Source organism: Cupressus sempervirens, chromosome 3 (genome assembly GCF_028749045.1).
Source record: "Cupressus sempervirens isolate cs-2001-9-10 chromosome 3, ASM2874904v1, whole genome shotgun sequence".
NCBI classification, from domain to species: Eukaryota; Viridiplantae; Streptophyta; class Pinopsida; order Cupressales; family Cupressaceae; genus Cupressus; species Cupressus sempervirens.
The window spans coordinates 395,984,556-396,001,994 of NC_143120.1; the positions used below are offsets into that span (position 1 = coordinate 395,984,556).

Consider the following 17,439-nt stretch of genomic DNA (forward strand, 5'->3'; position numbering starts at 1 on the left):
GAAAAGGAAAAAACTAAAAGGTACATGTTTTCTTACTAAATTTGATCCTAGATCTATAAAAGATGCATTAGAGAATGAAAGTTTAATTGAAGCAATGAATAAAGAAATTGATCAAATTGAAAGGAGTAAGACCTAGAGTCTTGTTCCTAGACCCAATGATAAGAGCGTAATTAGCACAAAATGGGTATTCAAAAATAAGTTGAATGAGAATGGATAAGTTTCAAGAAACAAGGCAACACTAGTTTACAAGGGCTATGCTCAAGAGAAAGGTATTGACTATGGAGAAATGTTTGCTACTATTGCTAGGCTTGGAGGTTTTAGAATAATCCTTGCATATGGAGCACACAAAGAATTCAAAGTGTATCAGATGGATGTGAAATCAACATTCTTGAATGGAATCTTAGAAGAGGAATTCTACATTGAGAAACTAGAAGGTTTTGTTGATCCTATTAAAAGGGACATGGTTTGCAGACCACACAAAGCTTTATATGATCTCAAACAAGCCCCTGGAGTCTAGTATGAGAGATTTCACAAGTATCTTATGAAGATTAGTTTTCAAAGAACTCATGACAAAAAAAACCTATATATCAAAGAAGGACCAGATAAGAAGATTGTGTTGGCAAGATTTTTTATGGATGATACATTGTTTATTGGAAATGATGATTTTTGCAAACCTTTTTCTGAGGAATTGAGTAAGGAATTTGAGATGTCAATTTTTGGAGAGATCAAATTCTTTGTTGGCTTGTAGATTCATCAGAACAAGGATGGTATCTATATTACTCAATCAAAATACATTAAGAAGATATTGAAGAAGTTTGGAATGGAGGATTCTAGACCATTTGGAACACCTATGTCTATTGGACACAAGCTTTTCAAAGATGATGATTCAAAAGAGGTAGACCAAACTACATATAGATCAATGATTGAAAAATTTCAGTATGTGGTGCATACAAGACTTGATATAACATTAACAGTTGGAATGGTGGCAAGCTTCTCGGCTAATCCAAAAGAAAATCATATGATGGAAATCAAAATAATCATGAGGTATCTAAAGGGTACTAAAGGTTATGGTTTGTGGTATAAGAAATGAGACAACTTTGAATTGAAAGCATTCATTGATGCTAATTGGGCAGGAAGCATTGATGATAGAAAGAGCACTAGTGGTGAAGCATTCTTTCTTGGAAAGAGGCTAGTAGCTTGGACAAATAAGAAGCATAATTGTATCTGTCAATCAACAAAAGAAGTAGAATATGTTGTTGCAGCAGTCAATTGTTCAAATATTTTTTGGTTCAAACAAATGTGAGCATGCACTGTCCCCACCTATATCTGTCTGAGGTCTCAAACATCATCTAGAGCATCTTGCCCCATTTGCACTCTAATCTGTGTTGGCATATGTTAGTCATCAAGAAATAGCTAATAAAGATCCCCAAAACTGATGCTAATTTGTGAGTATGACCATAAATATGCACGGGCTCATCCCATATGATCACTCTTCCTATGATTAAGTCCTACTGAAAGATGGCCTGTAATGCCTCTGTGCATACCCTCAAAATTGTGTCATAGACCACTCTTGGCCTGTGGAATGGTATGTAGAGAATCCTGGAGATGCCCTCTGGTGTCACTGCCATCTCCCCCTGGAGCATGTGGAAAGTGTTCATCTCTGAATGGAGGCACTTCACTAGTGTTGTAAACAGGTTGTGATTCACCAACACTAGTGGAATTCAGAATAGATGCGATAACCCCAATCTGTCAATATGTACCATATTGGCATCATCAAGACTTCACAACAAAGCTCCATATGGTAGGTAATGGGATATAAATCTAATATCATCAAAGAGAACTTGCACACTCGAACAAGTACAACATGAAAATGATCAGTCTTTTCTTGATAGACGAACAAAAATGCAAAATTGCGAAGAAAACATCAAAATTACAACTTTTAATTTTGCAATTATCACTAGATTCTCACGCAAAATTTCACTTCCCCACATGAGATTGCACATCTTTTCACGAGGATGCAACTCTTCGTGTGAGAAGCGATTGAACTATAAGCGAAAAGTGCCTAAAATCTAGCATTTCTCACGCGACACATGGGCATCTCCCATGCAAGAAAACCCATCGTGCTAGGTGAAGAAGTACAAGCCTAGTACTTCTTCACATGAGAAGCGACTTGGTTTGCACGAGGAGATACATCCTCGCATGAGAATCGACACGTCAAACCTTAACAAGCCCTAAAAACATGCTAAAATACATCAAAAAGTGTGAAAAATTAAATACGAGACAAGGTTATTGAACACTCACTAGAGGTCCACACTTCGTTGGCCAGCTGTGTCATTGGGAGCGCTCGAATCGATGAAAAGACACGGGACTGCCATCTTCACCTCAAAGCTCTCTTCTTTACTAAAGACAAAAGTGAAAATGATTTGAAAATGATCTTGTGGGCCCTTATATAGGTTTTGACCTAATTTTTCAACGTGCTGCAATTGGTGTGAAAATCATCCCCTAGCTAATTTGACCATTCTAAATCCATTTTCAAGATCGAATTTGAAATCTGACACAATTAAGCAAATCAAAAACACATTATTTTTTTTGGGATTGACACGATCAAACACTTGTGCAGTTCATTTTTTTGATACTTTGTGAATCTTGGTATCTTTTTGAATCACAATTTCTTCAAATTTTTTGGAAAAAGTTAACTTTGGTCAACTCTAGTTAACTTTTGGTCAAACTTGGTCTCCTGGACCTTGAAATCACTCCGGTTTGACTCCAAATTTTCTTCTAATTGTTTTGATCTCTTCTATAATCTTTTCAATCTTAGATTTCTTCTGTATCTCTCGATATATCACTCTACATCATATTTTTGGTGTGTCATCTTTTGATTTAGCTCCCGAGGGGACAAGATGATTACATCATTGAATTTGGCTTCAACTCAATCTAAACCTTATGTCCTCATCACTCAGGGCATCTCACCACTTGAGGCATCTTGTTCCCCTCTATCTAGCACTACTACATTTAACATCATTTTTTGACCAAAAAATTTGACCATCAACTAAATATATTTAGGTTGGTCGAAATGTAAAGGCAAAAATTTCATTTTTTTACATATAAGACCCGTGTTAGTCAAAATTTTGACCAACATAGGGCTTATACATCTGCAAAGTTAAAAAAACATTTGCTCTATTACATCTTTCACGCCCAGTTTCATTTGACATTTTTGAAGCATTTTCGCATGGTTTTCTCTGAGCCCAATTTCATTTTAGGTTTTCTCCACCCACTTGATTAATGATGCCCGCTAGTCCTAAGAATAATATGAAAGGGGGCCCTGCATTTGCATCAATATAGAGGGGGTGGAATAGTAGTTCGAAACTCTCAATATTGTCTTTCTTTCATTCTTCCTGATGTGCTCGACTTCAAAAGCTCTTCCATTCACGACCTCCAATCACAGCTGCATGTCCGGTGGTGGAGGAGAGGGATTTCTCTTCGAGCATATTTCCATAGGTGCATGTGTATTTTTTTTGTAAGTTTTTATGATAATATTGAAGATGGAAGTGAATACTATTACTATCATTATTATTTTTTATGCCAAAGTTCAACCATTTTTTTGTAATATAAATGGGAGAGTCTCCGCTCAAGTGTTTTTTCTCAGTGATGTTTTGATGATAAGTGTTAAAAAGAGTCTAGTTGAAAAAATAATGTAATGTACTTGTTGTTTCATTTTATTGAAAGTGTGTAGATGTAGATTTATCATTTGGAATGTTGGTCTATTGTAACAACTATTATACTTTTTGTTATAGTAATGAAAGAAAAGAAAGGAAATGTATATGCAGAAGCTGTAGTTGTAAAAGCTTAGAAGAAATAATAATGACAATTTTTTTTTTTTATAAATATAGTTGTGTTGGTATCATATTTTTCTTGTATTTTTGTTTTAATATACATAATTATATTGTATCATTTAGACAATAGTTTCATATTCAAAAAAAGAACAAAAAGAAAAAAAAATTGAGGGTGTTTCTCTCTTCAACTCTAGAACATTCAACTTAAACATCAACACATAAAGATAATAATTTGAAATCTAGTGTGTTTAGTGCTTGGAGTTGTACCCTCAATACCTAGGCCATGTGGGCTATAAAACATGATATTCATGTGATTCTATGTTAGATGATGATGATGATAATGAATAATCACCATCTACTACTAGCTCATGTAGTGATAAAAGGTCTTCAATGCACCTCTAACTACAAGTATGCCATGGAAAACTTGTGATGGAGATGACTCCTCAAACTAATAGACTATCATGGAAATTTTTTGATGAAGATGACACCTAAAAATACTAGACTATCTTCAAAAACTTATGATGAAGATGACACCTAAATTTACTAGACTATAATTGAATTGATGTACTTTGGATCCTTCACCGAAAGTCTCTGTCATTTTGTTAAAAGATGATTTATCTTCTAGTTCAACCAAAAGAATCTCTCCTATATTTCAACATTACATTTAATTGTTGCATTGCAATTAGGTCTTCCCTATAAGGGTTTCCATTTGGATGAATAACAAACTTGTTGGTGTTTTAAAACTACTAAGCAACAAAATGCTTAATACCAAGATGACAATACTCACACAGTCTAAAGACTAGCCAATTCTTATTATCAATTGTATGTGCACACCATTTGGGCCCAACTTCTACAAAACCAAGGGTGGTTTTCTACTCTTTTGGCTCTGCAAAACTAGGGTGGGTATACCCAAGGATGATACAAGACTGGGAAAACTGTATGAAAATTATCTTAGTTTCATTCTGATTCTCATCTCAAATTCTTCAATACATGTACAATTCTTGATACTTTAATAAACACATCCCATATAACAGATATGGCCAAAAATCTTCTATAGGTCTGCAGATGTTCTCAGCAATAATGGCTAACTAAAGCTAAAACATTCCATGCAAACAAGTAGAGGCCAACTTTGAAGATCTACAGGAAATAAAAGTAAAGTTGATTATAATTTTGCATTTTGACAATCATGTGTGACACATTTCTCTTTCAGTTGGATTAAATTTGATCAGTGCCTAATCCATTGGGGTTTAGAGTCTACTACAAATCTCTAGATCTAATTTGTTGCCTTACAACAAATTTTATCAGCAATTCTTATCAAAAATTGTCATTCAAAATCCTTTCCACTACTGCAACAACCTTATCAAATTCATCAAAGCTTTTACTTAATCCATTGAATTAATAGCCATGATAAACAGATATACAACCTAATTGAACTGCATTCAATTGCACAAGCCTTTACTTATACAACATCAAGATAACCAAGTAATCAAAAGAAGACAAAGTTCAGAAAGAACTGATATGGGGACAGTTCATAATTTGTATTCATTTTCCTTAAAAATTGTATACAATTTACAATAGACTCAGAATGACCTTCAGAAAGAAACACAAATCATTCTATATTCATGTATTCTCAAGATCTGACAGAGAAAATAGATCACAAATTTTTGCTCAAAAATGGTGGGCCAAAAACAGACTAAGTGTATCACTTAGCAAATAGAATTTGGACCTTTTCTCTTGCCCTAGAATTTCACTTATATAGTGTGAAATGCAACAAGCTTCAGGCTAAGAGAAATTGACAGGTGTCTTTTAAAAGGAATATCTACATACACCTATCACAAAATGACAAAACTATGGGTAACAGAAGATATCGAAATCAAATCATTCCTTTCGGTGGGTCAGCTTCTGTTACATGTTTTGATGTTGCTAAGTTGGCTATTGATCTGATTTATCTTCATAACTAACTGCTAAATTAGCCAATGATGAAGCTTGTTCTGACGAGGGCACATTAACCTCCACCTGTAGGCTTCCACCACCTTCACTCTGCATGGTAAGGATAAATTCTACATTTTCCTTTTCTTTAATTGTATTGGCATCTTGTGGTCCCGGTTCTGTAACTGAAAGTGAGAGGTTTTTCTTGTCTTCTTCTTCTTATTGGGTTTGAGTAGTGATGGTATCAATGATTTGGACTTCCTCACCCTGCACCTCATCACTGTCAGTTTCATCTACATCAAACTTTCACTAGAAACCATTTCTACCATCCACCTGTCAAATAATGTGTCATCTAGCCAATTGAATTGCAAAATATCCTTCTGTTTCTTTATTATATAATCAGCCTCATTATCAATATCAAAAAATTCCTATTTTAAAGAATCAAAGAATATTTTGGCTTTCACCATTTCTTCTGTTGTGGTGGCCCACCATGCATGCCCTATTTCATTTACGACTTGATTCATTCTTAAACAAAATAAATCATCAAGTTCCTTCGCCCATTCCTCTTTGCTTTTCAAACTATTTTTCTTATCTAGGGCATGAGGAAATAAATTGAATTTTTGGCTCTTATATTTGTCTAAGTAGTCTATTATTATCTTCTATAAATGTATCCTTTTTCTATCAAAATCAAAAACAATGTCAAAGGTTTTTTCAATCTGATCATGAGAATTATTTATAATAGATAGACACAAGAAGGTTATTGCTTTCTCCCTTCTCACCCATTTTTTCACAATAGGCTCTAAAGCCTCATCATCTTCTTTTAACTCCTTCCAGATGTTAATCACCCTGGCCAATTGATCATGGATTAGTGGTCATTCAACCTTGTCTCCTAGATGTGTAAGAGCTGTTCTTAGTTTATCTTTATATTTAGATTCCAGCTCTACATGTAAGGCCCACAGTTTACTCTTTTCTTCTTCAAAATCCTTAGCAATGTAATACTGTGGCCCTTGGGGTGTGTCTGGTATTTCAATGAGGGGGGTAGTTTTGAAAGGTTCAACAAGGGGGTGAGGGTATGTTATTTTAGGCCTGGTGGATTTTCCTAGTAGCTTGTTTTCAAGCTCAACTCTCCTTTTTACCTCTTTATTGTAGGTATTCACAACTACCTCATATTTGCTTTTTAATTCAAACATTTCCTTTTCCTCCCTTTTAGCAGTAGCCAAGGAAAACTAAGAATAATCCACATTCATGTGGGCTACCTGTACGTGTGTGGTATCAGTAACTCTCCTCATAATAATATTCCCTATCAGTCCCGAACCATCAGGCTGTGCTGATACAATCCTGGATCCTCTTCTTAATGACCACATAACAAGAGTAGCTTGATCATCACTAAAAGCAGTCCCTACAAATTCCTTTTTATTTGGGTCTTGTAACTCTAGTCTATTAGAAATAGAGTTGAAAATCAATGCATCTGCAATATCCCAATTAGGCAACAATAGTATGTTAGAAGTTTTTACCATTTGCCTTCCCTCCTCAGGGGTAATGTTTTGGAATTCTTGCATCATTTGCTCCTTTATTTGGTTTTGGATGGAGGCTTCATCCATTTCTGGATGCTCTGTTTCCATGTTCTTACATCTTTCCTCAAAATTGTGGATATTTGCCCTCCAAGAAAATTGATAGAAAGCTCTAGACCTTACAAAACTGTCATCTAACAAAAATTGCTGCCTGGCTTGTTCCAAAACAGGGTCCAATTCCCTTCCCTTAAAGTCAGCTATAGTAAGCTCAAGGCTTGGCATAAGAGGTTCCTAGGGGTTCCCTTCATCGATCTCTACTTAGAGTGACAAAAACTCCCCCTTGTGATTTAATTTGTTCAATTTGCTCAATAGTGAGCTCCTCCTCCCTGGTTCTCAAAGGGGTCTGTGGAGGTGAATACTCCTCAACATGAGAATCCTCCTCTCTTATTATTTTCCTCCTCTTAGGGGAGGGCTCAGTAGGCCTCTCTTCCAAAACCCTACTAGTGGACTCAATTATTTGTTTGCCTTTGTCCATTGTATTCTTTTTATTTTGAACAATAGTATATCCTGACTTTTTTTGGACAGTTAATTGATCTGCTCTTATATTGGGAGTAAAACCCAATATTCCCGTTACTTCCTTGGAATTATCCGAGTAGAACCTAATAAAGAATTGCTTCTTTTCATTCATTGCCTCTATTATTTTAGAAAAATTATTCATAAGTTTTCTCATCTTATCTACATTTGTAACTGCATCATCCAAAGGACTATAATCTGGATCAAAATAATGAATGAAATCCAAAATTTTAAAAAAGGCTTTCCACTTTTCTTTCCTAGTCTCTTGCTCTTGCTCTTGCAAGGAGTACCCATTCCTTATTAAGGCTTTAGGAAAATAAAATTCATGCTCAATTTTACCAAGCTTAATTCTGTGCCTTAGAGCCAAATGATAAAATCCTTCAGAATCACAAAAATGAAGATGGGAAGTGGCCATCTTATAAGGATTCAAAATCTTGTGCAGAGAAAGACAACCTCCTTTTGTGATTACAAAATGATGAGCCACTGTGCAAGTAGAAAAAATTGACCCCTTTTGTCTTTTCAATAGAAGGGTTTCCTCCACTCCTAGCTACCACAATATCTCAGCAACTCCTACCTTCAAAGGCACTTGGTAGGGTAGTAAGTGAGGGCTTCCTTTAAAACCATATATTCTAAATACATTAGAAACAGAATATGGAATGACATCTCCCCAATTATGTGAAACTTTCAAACCACTTGGGTTGTCCATAGGCCTAATGAGATTCATTAATGCTTTGGGGATTTTGGGATTGTCCCTTAATAGGAGGCATCTCAACTTTGAAGCTAAATACCTATCAAACCTGACAAAACTGGCATTCTCTACATCCCAAGTCATATCTACACTCCACAATTGAACTGGTAATGCTTCCCCACTCTCTTCTCTATCTAATTCCATTTCTTTACTAAAATATGTTACTCCCTTGAATAAGAACATGTGCATTAACAAAGAATAATGGCCAAAAGTTTGTTCCACCTTACCCTTAGCAATTCCAATCAGTCCAATGTGAATCTCCTCAGTTAAGTAAGAAGCAAAATAAAAAATTATATCCACACCAAAAGAGGAAATCTGAGTATCATATACATAAAATCCACAGGCATGAACTCTTCTTCATCTCTCCCAAAAACTTTACACAAGGACCTATATATTTCTATAGCCCTAGAATTAAAGTATGCCCTTTTGAAAGGCTCCCTGGAGGATGCTGTTATTGCTGGTAGTGTTCTAATTCTACCTATGTGTGCACTCAATGCTCCTTGCCTAACTGAATCTCTCTTAGACATATACTCATTTTCTAACCCTTTCAAATCAACAGGCACATGATAATCAGTGACAGGCCCTAAACTGAAAACTTCCCTAATCTCTTCTGCGCTGATTGTAATCAAGATTTCACCATCAGTTCTCCTCACTAGCCTAAGGGCTTGGTCATAATTCTAAGCTATAGCTTCCAAAAGATCACAATCCATGACAACATTGGGAACCACCAATTTCCCTAGACCAAAATTTCAGATGTTGGCATGTGGGGCAAAAAGGTTCCTCTCTGAAAACCATTTTTTGAATAAAACAAGACCAATCTATGAAGTTGTTGCATCCCTAACCCAATTTCCTTTGTCATACAGCCCATCTGCTATTTCTAGCCTAGGGTTTAATGAAGTTAGCCTCTTAACTTCTACAGTTTCAACAGTGGAAGAAGGGAGCAATTCAAGCAAATCATCGTGGACATTCCTATCCAAATAATTCTCTTGACTAGAAAATGCTTTCTATTTTGGAGCCATTTTAATTAACTCTCGAAGGAATTGAAATAGTGCAAGGATTATAATGCAAGTACTTACTTTGAATTTCACTCTAGTTCTTCTCAGTGTTATTGCAATCTTTTTGCAAACAAACTGCTTCACAATCTTATCGAATCTAGCGCAGTCTTCTCAACAACTATTTCTGCTTAGAAATGCTCTGAATCTTTGTTCAAGTACGGTGGAATTAAGAAAATCTTCTGCGTTATACTCTATTTTTCTTCACACGCGAAGCTTGTATCTCTCATAAATGCACAGGGTGGCATCACCTTCTATATTCAAATTTACACTGTGGATTTACAAAAAATCCTACGATCCAGGGATGCAACCAAAGATGACTCATGTTCCTCTTGACAAGTTGGCAGTCAACCCAATGAAAATTTTCCATATGTACCTTTCCTTCATTGTTGGCACCTCTGAACTAGACCCATATAACTCTGAGGCCATGTGTCACTTAGGCGCTATCTCGCTATACATAAAGAGTGAGCACCTTGCCATAGCGATATAGCGCCCGTCATTGATCCTGATTTGATCATGCAGATGACATTCAATGCATTGCTCAAAAGAAATATGGTGGGCCCCTTGTTGCCATGTCACTATTTGTAACCTTTGTGCAACTTTCCATAGTGAGATAGCAATGATCATGGATCTGAGATAGATTTGACAATCAGAGTCTTTCATATATTTTGTGAATAGGGTATGGGTCCAATCATTGATGACGTGATGAAATCCTGCCTTTCTGGCATTTGGATTCAAATTTTTGAAGACCTAGCTATATTATCATGCTGCTTGGGGCCCGTATTTGTTTATTTCTCGGCTGGGTGCTATGTCGCTAATGACAAGAAGAACAAGTTCTCGGTAGCAACATAGCGAATCTCGGTGTCTTTTCTTTTTTCGACGTATACGTGTAGCCCATTAGATGCCAACATGTTCTAAAGCTTTATAATTGATATCTGATGGAGTACTTTTTGGGACCCACTTACTCTGAAAATTTTTTGTAGTACTACTTTCCGTCTAGGTGCTATGTCGCTAATGGCGAGAGACACCAATTCTTCGATAGCGACATAGCAATTTTTGGTTACTCATCAAAATTTAGGGTCGGAAAGATAAAGGCGAGTGAAGTCATAACTACACTTGTTAATGCATCTAACACATAATAAAACAACACGTGCACCACATAGCCTGAAAAAGCTTACGATCATTGAAAAATTTAAAAGTGATTGCCGACCATTATTTTTGGTGAAGGCATCATGTCGCTAACGACGAAGTGCCCAATTTCTTCGATAGCGACAAAGCGACTAATCAGAAAAACTAAGATTTTTGTTGACACCTTTTGTACCTCAATGTTGTAATTCCTTTTCAGGTTCTGACATGTCTGTTATAAACGTGATGAAATATCTCTGAAACAATACAATCTTTGGTCACCGTATTTCCAGTTGACGGTACCGCTTTTCAACTTAGCGGTGGTTGCTATGTCGCTAAGGGTAAAATACTTGTATCTTTTCATAGCGAGACAGTGATTGCCGTAGATCTTTTAGGGATCGGGCAGTCAAAAACACAAAAGAAAAGATGTGACTCAGGGCGCAGAAAGTTTGAAAAGGATGGGAATCTTCGCATATTTTTAGTTTCACGCTCGAAAAATTTAAAAGAAAACAAGACCTAGGGTTTCGACAAAAAATTGCTTCAAAGACCTAAAATATGACTTGGCTAGAAACCCTATTCACCATAGGTGGATCCCAATCTAAATTCTTCTATACCTTGGACAAAGGAATTCGATTATGCAAAAATTCAGACCAACAAAACTATCATGGAAAAATTGTGACGAAGATGCCACCTACAACTATTAGACTATCATAGAAAAATTGTGATGAAGATGACATTAAAAAGTATTGGACTATCATGTGTACAAGTCACAAAATGATTCCAACATATGAAATTAAGTGTACTACATAGGATAGTGATGACTAAATTTCCATGCCCTCCAAATTTGGTGGTTGTAACATTTACACCAATTTCATTTGTTGGATACACACTCTTGATAAGTTAGTTAGCCTTGCGACTAAGGTCGATGGGGAATGTTGACACATGCAACTTGAGCATGATTTTGAATTTGGTATTTCCTTGGAGATATTTACTTATTTTCCAAATAGAAGGTATCATCTCCATTTTGTCTGTCATGATAAGTTGTCACAAGTTTTTTGAATGAATTTATTTTCTATGTGTATTTCTTCTCATAGAATGAACTTAGCCGAATGAAGCTGAACATGTGAATGCTTGATGACCCGGTTCAAGAATATTGTGTATATAGAGGCCTTGTACATTCTAGTATAATGTCTTCCTCATATAAGGTCACTTATGGATTCAGGAAAATGTAAGATGCATTTTCAAAGGGTGTCTTTTGTTAGTTTTGAGACACCAATAATTATTGAAATAAATAATTTATCCTCAGCAAGATATTACTTCAAATTGTCATAATCTGTGACTTTTGTTGATAGGTTTAGGCATCTCTCTCACAAGTAGGTCATTGAAGCTAATTACAGATGATACCAATCTAGATAATACATGCTCAAAGGAATTTTCTACTATTAACATTAGGAGTGGATAAGAGTAGGTAGTTATTAAAACCATTTCAAATGACGTGGTGATGTATGAACTCCCATTAAATTTCTCACATAAGCATGATTAAGATGTTGAATTGAGATCTCCAATCGAACATGTTCATGGCAGTGAAGCTTGCAGCTCCAACAAGACTTGTCATACTGATAAATTAGGAGTACATCTAGAAAATCATCCTAGGTGGAAAGGGAGACATAATGAGAGTGAATCACAAGGAAATTTAATGGTGGATTCTACCAAACACATAGAGATCATAATCAACTTCTTTCTGGAATCAGTAGTAAGACTCTTGATCATGTACATGTGAGCAAAAAAAGATCAATTTTCCCTTAATTCTTTTTGATCTTTTATTTAGGGTATTTTGAATTACAATTATGCTGATAAAATTGAATTTGTATTGGAGATGGAAGAACTGGTAAATAAAGGCATATTTGTTATGGTTGTTAAAAATATCAAGCAGTGGAATTCAAACTTCTTTGAGGAAAATCTTGTGTTTCTATTTCAACTAAAGAAAGTATTGAGATGTTCTCATTGATTATAATTTTTAGTATATTTGATATAAAAGGATGGTCAATTATTTGTATATTCACAATTATGATAATTTTAGACTACTAGTTATGATATATAGGTTGAGTTTCTTAAACTTGTAAGAGATAGGGATTATACGGGGACTCTTAGAGTTTCACGATCTGGCATGGGTCCTTTTTCTTAAAGATATTCAAAATTTTTGAAACCTTTGAAAGAGATAATACTGACATTGACAAAGCTATATTATAGTGCATCAATAAATTAGTGCATTTTTTAAATTTTTCTTGCGACTTCGTTTCAGGTATGATCTAGAATTTTAATGACACAACTATTAGTGATGTTATGACATGAAGGACTTGCTATTTTGGTGCATCATTTTCTTATTAATAAACTTGTGCTATATTAGAAATGCTATCATAGTACAACATGATTATTTTATCTCTAGCTTAACAATTTGTCTTATTTTATCACCACATATTTCATCTCTAATAGTGGATCCTACTTTTCAATCGATGTCATTTCTTAGATTACATACCATCTTATATCTATGTTGTATATTTATATTTGATGTCTACATTGCTGTGTAGAATCTTTACTCCTCTTCCATGTGAATGTGGAAAGCAGATTCCATTCATCCATATCTGATGCACCACATATTGCCTTCAACGTAAGACTCGTTTCAAACATGGAGATATTTCTCTGTCATAATCATCTTTACCATAATCTTCAAGTTGTAGATGTGCTTTACACTCCATGAAATTAAAGACTTCTTTTACTGCAAAATTTTAGTAGAATATAATCATATCTTTCTGACATGCCCCGTGTAGGGCCATGTCCCTACCAGGCTTCACCCACATAGCATCTTATATAGACTATCAAGATCGCTGGTGATTGGAAAATGCAGAAAACAATATTGAAAGTGATTTCAAGAAGATACTTACAGTTCTAGCAGTCAAACTATATATGCAAAACCTGCAAGAAAAATTGATTAATCACATCATCAAGAAGATACAAGTTAGTGGATCCATCGCATTAAGGGTATTCATATAATTTAAGAAGGTATTAAATGTGATCCTAATTTCCTTAAAAAATTCAAGCCGGGGACAACACACATTGGTAATGGAGGAATCTATTCATTAAGCATCTTTCCATGTTGCTATATTTTCTACTAACATTATGCACACCCACACATTGCATAAAGAAGTAGGCATTGTATTAGATTTACACATATAATATGAGAACTAAACCTATTCATGAAGATCAAAATTAGCTAATACTTCTGTAGTTTCTTTTTCAAAAAACGTTTCAATGCAATATTGGTTTGATGTTTTAATTTTGAACACCCCTTTTACAAACAGCTTTGTTTTTTACTCAGTTTTGATTAGTTTAAAAAGTCATTGAAGATAAATTGATGTAATAGCTCAAATGTTCAATCAAATTTACAGGGAGATTACTCCAAACTTTGGTTTGGTTTGGATCAATGACCTAAAAATTTGGCTTGATCTTCACAAGGAGAGTTACTAACACTGTGTGATTTGTTTGGGATGGTAAGCTTCCAAGAGAAAAGAACAACTTACCAAAGATTGGTTGAATGGTTTTTAGCAGTTTGGTCTTGTTGTGGAAACATGACATCATTAACATTACCTTCATGAATCTTAAGTCAATATTCAGTTGAAGATCTTGCAGTCTCATTGTTTTGATCCTAAATCATAAATTGATCTCAAACTGTATTTGAGATCAACTGAAGCATGAATCTTCATGCATATTGTGCAGTATTTGACATTTTCTTATTAATAGACATGAGCAAAAAGAGTAAAGAGATGTGTCATGTCACCCCTATTCGACATGCCCATATTGTTCTTTCTCCCTTCAGATGGTTCACCAAAGCCATGAGGCTCTGCGATGGGCTTTCTGATGGTTTGATGTATTGTTATTTAATATTTATCTAATTAATAATATTATAATTTGATTGATCAACAAGATAATAAAAGAAGTGCTAAAAAATTACTATGTGGAACCATTATAATGAGGGTTATAAATACCAATCATGGAATTCCTCAAAACTAAAAGAATTGATGTTCATTCTTTGAAAGTTTCAATAATTTCAGCTCTGTTCAAGTGTCCATTATAAGAAACTTTCAATAATAATTTCAATACCATTACCGAATCCTCAGCACAATTCTATGGCAACCTCGAATCTTGAGTCTCTCTTGTCATATATTACTTAGAATAGTACTCCATGCACACACAACATTTGTTTATAAATACAATATGTTCAGCCACTTATGTCAAATCATTGGCAATTCAATCAATTGTAAATGCCTTCCATTAAATACCACACTGCCACGTTATCATTGAAGACAACAAAAATTCAAGTTCACTTTGAAATACACATATGCATTCTCTTGAACTTGCAATCTACATTGCAAAACAACAAATAGTCAATGGTATGGAGTCTAGAGTTCAATTTATATACATACAATAGATACAAAGTCTAGTTCTTGTTACCTTTATCAACTTTGCTGGGCATAGTACAAAACTTATTAATGCTCCACCAAAAGCCGTAGAAAGAACAACAATCTAAAGTTTGGGCTTGCCGCTGCCAGGATCTCCTCCCTTTCCAAAGAACCCCAAATAGCAAAAGCAAACAAACAAATTCAAGACCGTTTAAGCTTTACCCAATAATAATATCCTAGGAGTCCAAGAACAACATTTGACTACAAGGGTGGGGCAGCATCCCTTCAAACCATATAAATTCTTCTACAGTTCATGTTTTGCTTGCCAAAAAAACCCAAAATTAACATTAGAATCCATGGTTTGAATAATATAAAGTCTTAGAATCAATCAATACAAAATCCATGGTTTGATTGCTATGAAAACTTAGGACCAGTACTAAATTTCATGCTTTGAATGCAATAAAGACTTAGAGTAGTCATATAATGTTTTGTAACTCAACATTGCACTCTTCCCTGGAACATCCAATATAAAACCCTAGGTCACATTGCACTCTACCCTGGAACATCCAATATAAAAGTCAAAACTCATAAACAAAAAATCAATCAATTTCATTTCTAGGGCTTTTATAATTCCTCAATAAAGTTTGACTCATGAGGCTTCACCAATATGTCACTTTAATGACTTATATAACTATTTTTTGTGTTTGAATTAAGTTATGTCATTATTAAAGGCATACTTTTCCATTAAATATAATGGCTCCTCAATAATACTTTATGAAGATAAGTAATAAATTTACAATATAACCATTATAAATAGCTTTATTACTATTACTATGATTTTAATATCTCATTGATTACTCATCATCTCTCTGTCTCATCTGAACCAGTTGGTCAACCATTGCTTCCATCGCATAATCAACTGCCTTACTAAAAATATTAATGGTTCTCTCTATTAACTCCTAACCTACTATAACTAGTAATTCCTTGAATATTTGATAAAATCAGTAGTGCCAAGGGTCGTCACTGTGTTGAGATTAGTCCAGGTGCCTTGCCAAATGTAGAAATGTTGGATACATAACTTACTATAAATATTAAGTGTAGCTGACTGAAACAAACGAGGAGAAATCCTAAACACTTCTGTACTATAGAAGGGAAAGATCCTCTTGTTTTGCTAGATGGGGCCCTCTAGCCATCAGCCTTAACCTATGAGGGCCAATAATAGGTCAATCCAAACATAAACCATGGCGAGCTAAAATGAGCACATTACACTTTATAACCAATCCTACTTGTCAAAAAACACATAGGACACTTCAACAAACACTTTGACTTAAATACCTTTAGGAAATTTTGGCAACTTGACCACATTATGGAACCACGGGAAAGGTATGATGACACATCTAAGCAACTCTTGGCAAGGGAATGTCCATTTGGTGTTTCTCAAATCAAATATCATGGTTAATCTAATTTGACATTCAAACACTTTCCAATACTATACATGAATTCGATGTTCAACAGTTGTGCATTTTAGGCATGTAACATGTATCCTTGTGATTTGACCATGTGTTTTCATTATGAAAGTCTCTATGATTTAGCATTCAAGGTCATCCCATTTGACTTGACAGTGATAATATTTTATTAATATTATGAGATTTCAATTATAAGACAAATGTATTAAATACAGTTTGCTACCTACATTGCTTCTGATGTTTTGAAGAGTATAATTTGGAGATTAGTTATCATACAATTGTCAAAGTGGATATGTAAGACCAAAATACCTTAAAATTTGAGAAAATACTTGCATAAAAGCTCTTGAATTCCTAGCTCAAACTTTGTTTCTTTAGAGAAGCAATTATTTGGATTTTGTGCCTGTACAATTGCTACAAGAGTCCATGTGGCTACTATAACTGGAGAGTGTACAAGAGGGGTCTATTGAAGAGGGATAACTTGTGATCTTTACAAATACACTAGAATGTATTTCAGGTTAGTTCTGCTCAACATATAGAGAAAAATGTTCAAGCATTCCTGTTAGTGGATGAGAATCTCTCTCACTTTTCTTTTCATGTTTACTTTTGAAATGATGATTTTTGCTAGTTACTTTAGACACTTCAAAGAATGTAATCCATGGTTGATCTGATATGATTACCAATTTCTGTAGTATTATGGAGCTGGCAAGGGAACAATTGTATTGATTTATATGACTGATTCTAACAT

At 34.8% G+C, this 17,439-nt stretch overlaps 1 pseudogene; it reads right to left on the reverse strand.

Annotated features, from left to right (window-relative positions):
- Positions 1 to 1,557: 1,557 nt before the first annotated feature.
- The window catches only part of LOC149566685 (DNA replication licensing factor MCM4-like), a 43,919-nt pseudogene continuing 28,037 nt past the window's right edge, over positions 1,558 to 17,439 (reverse strand).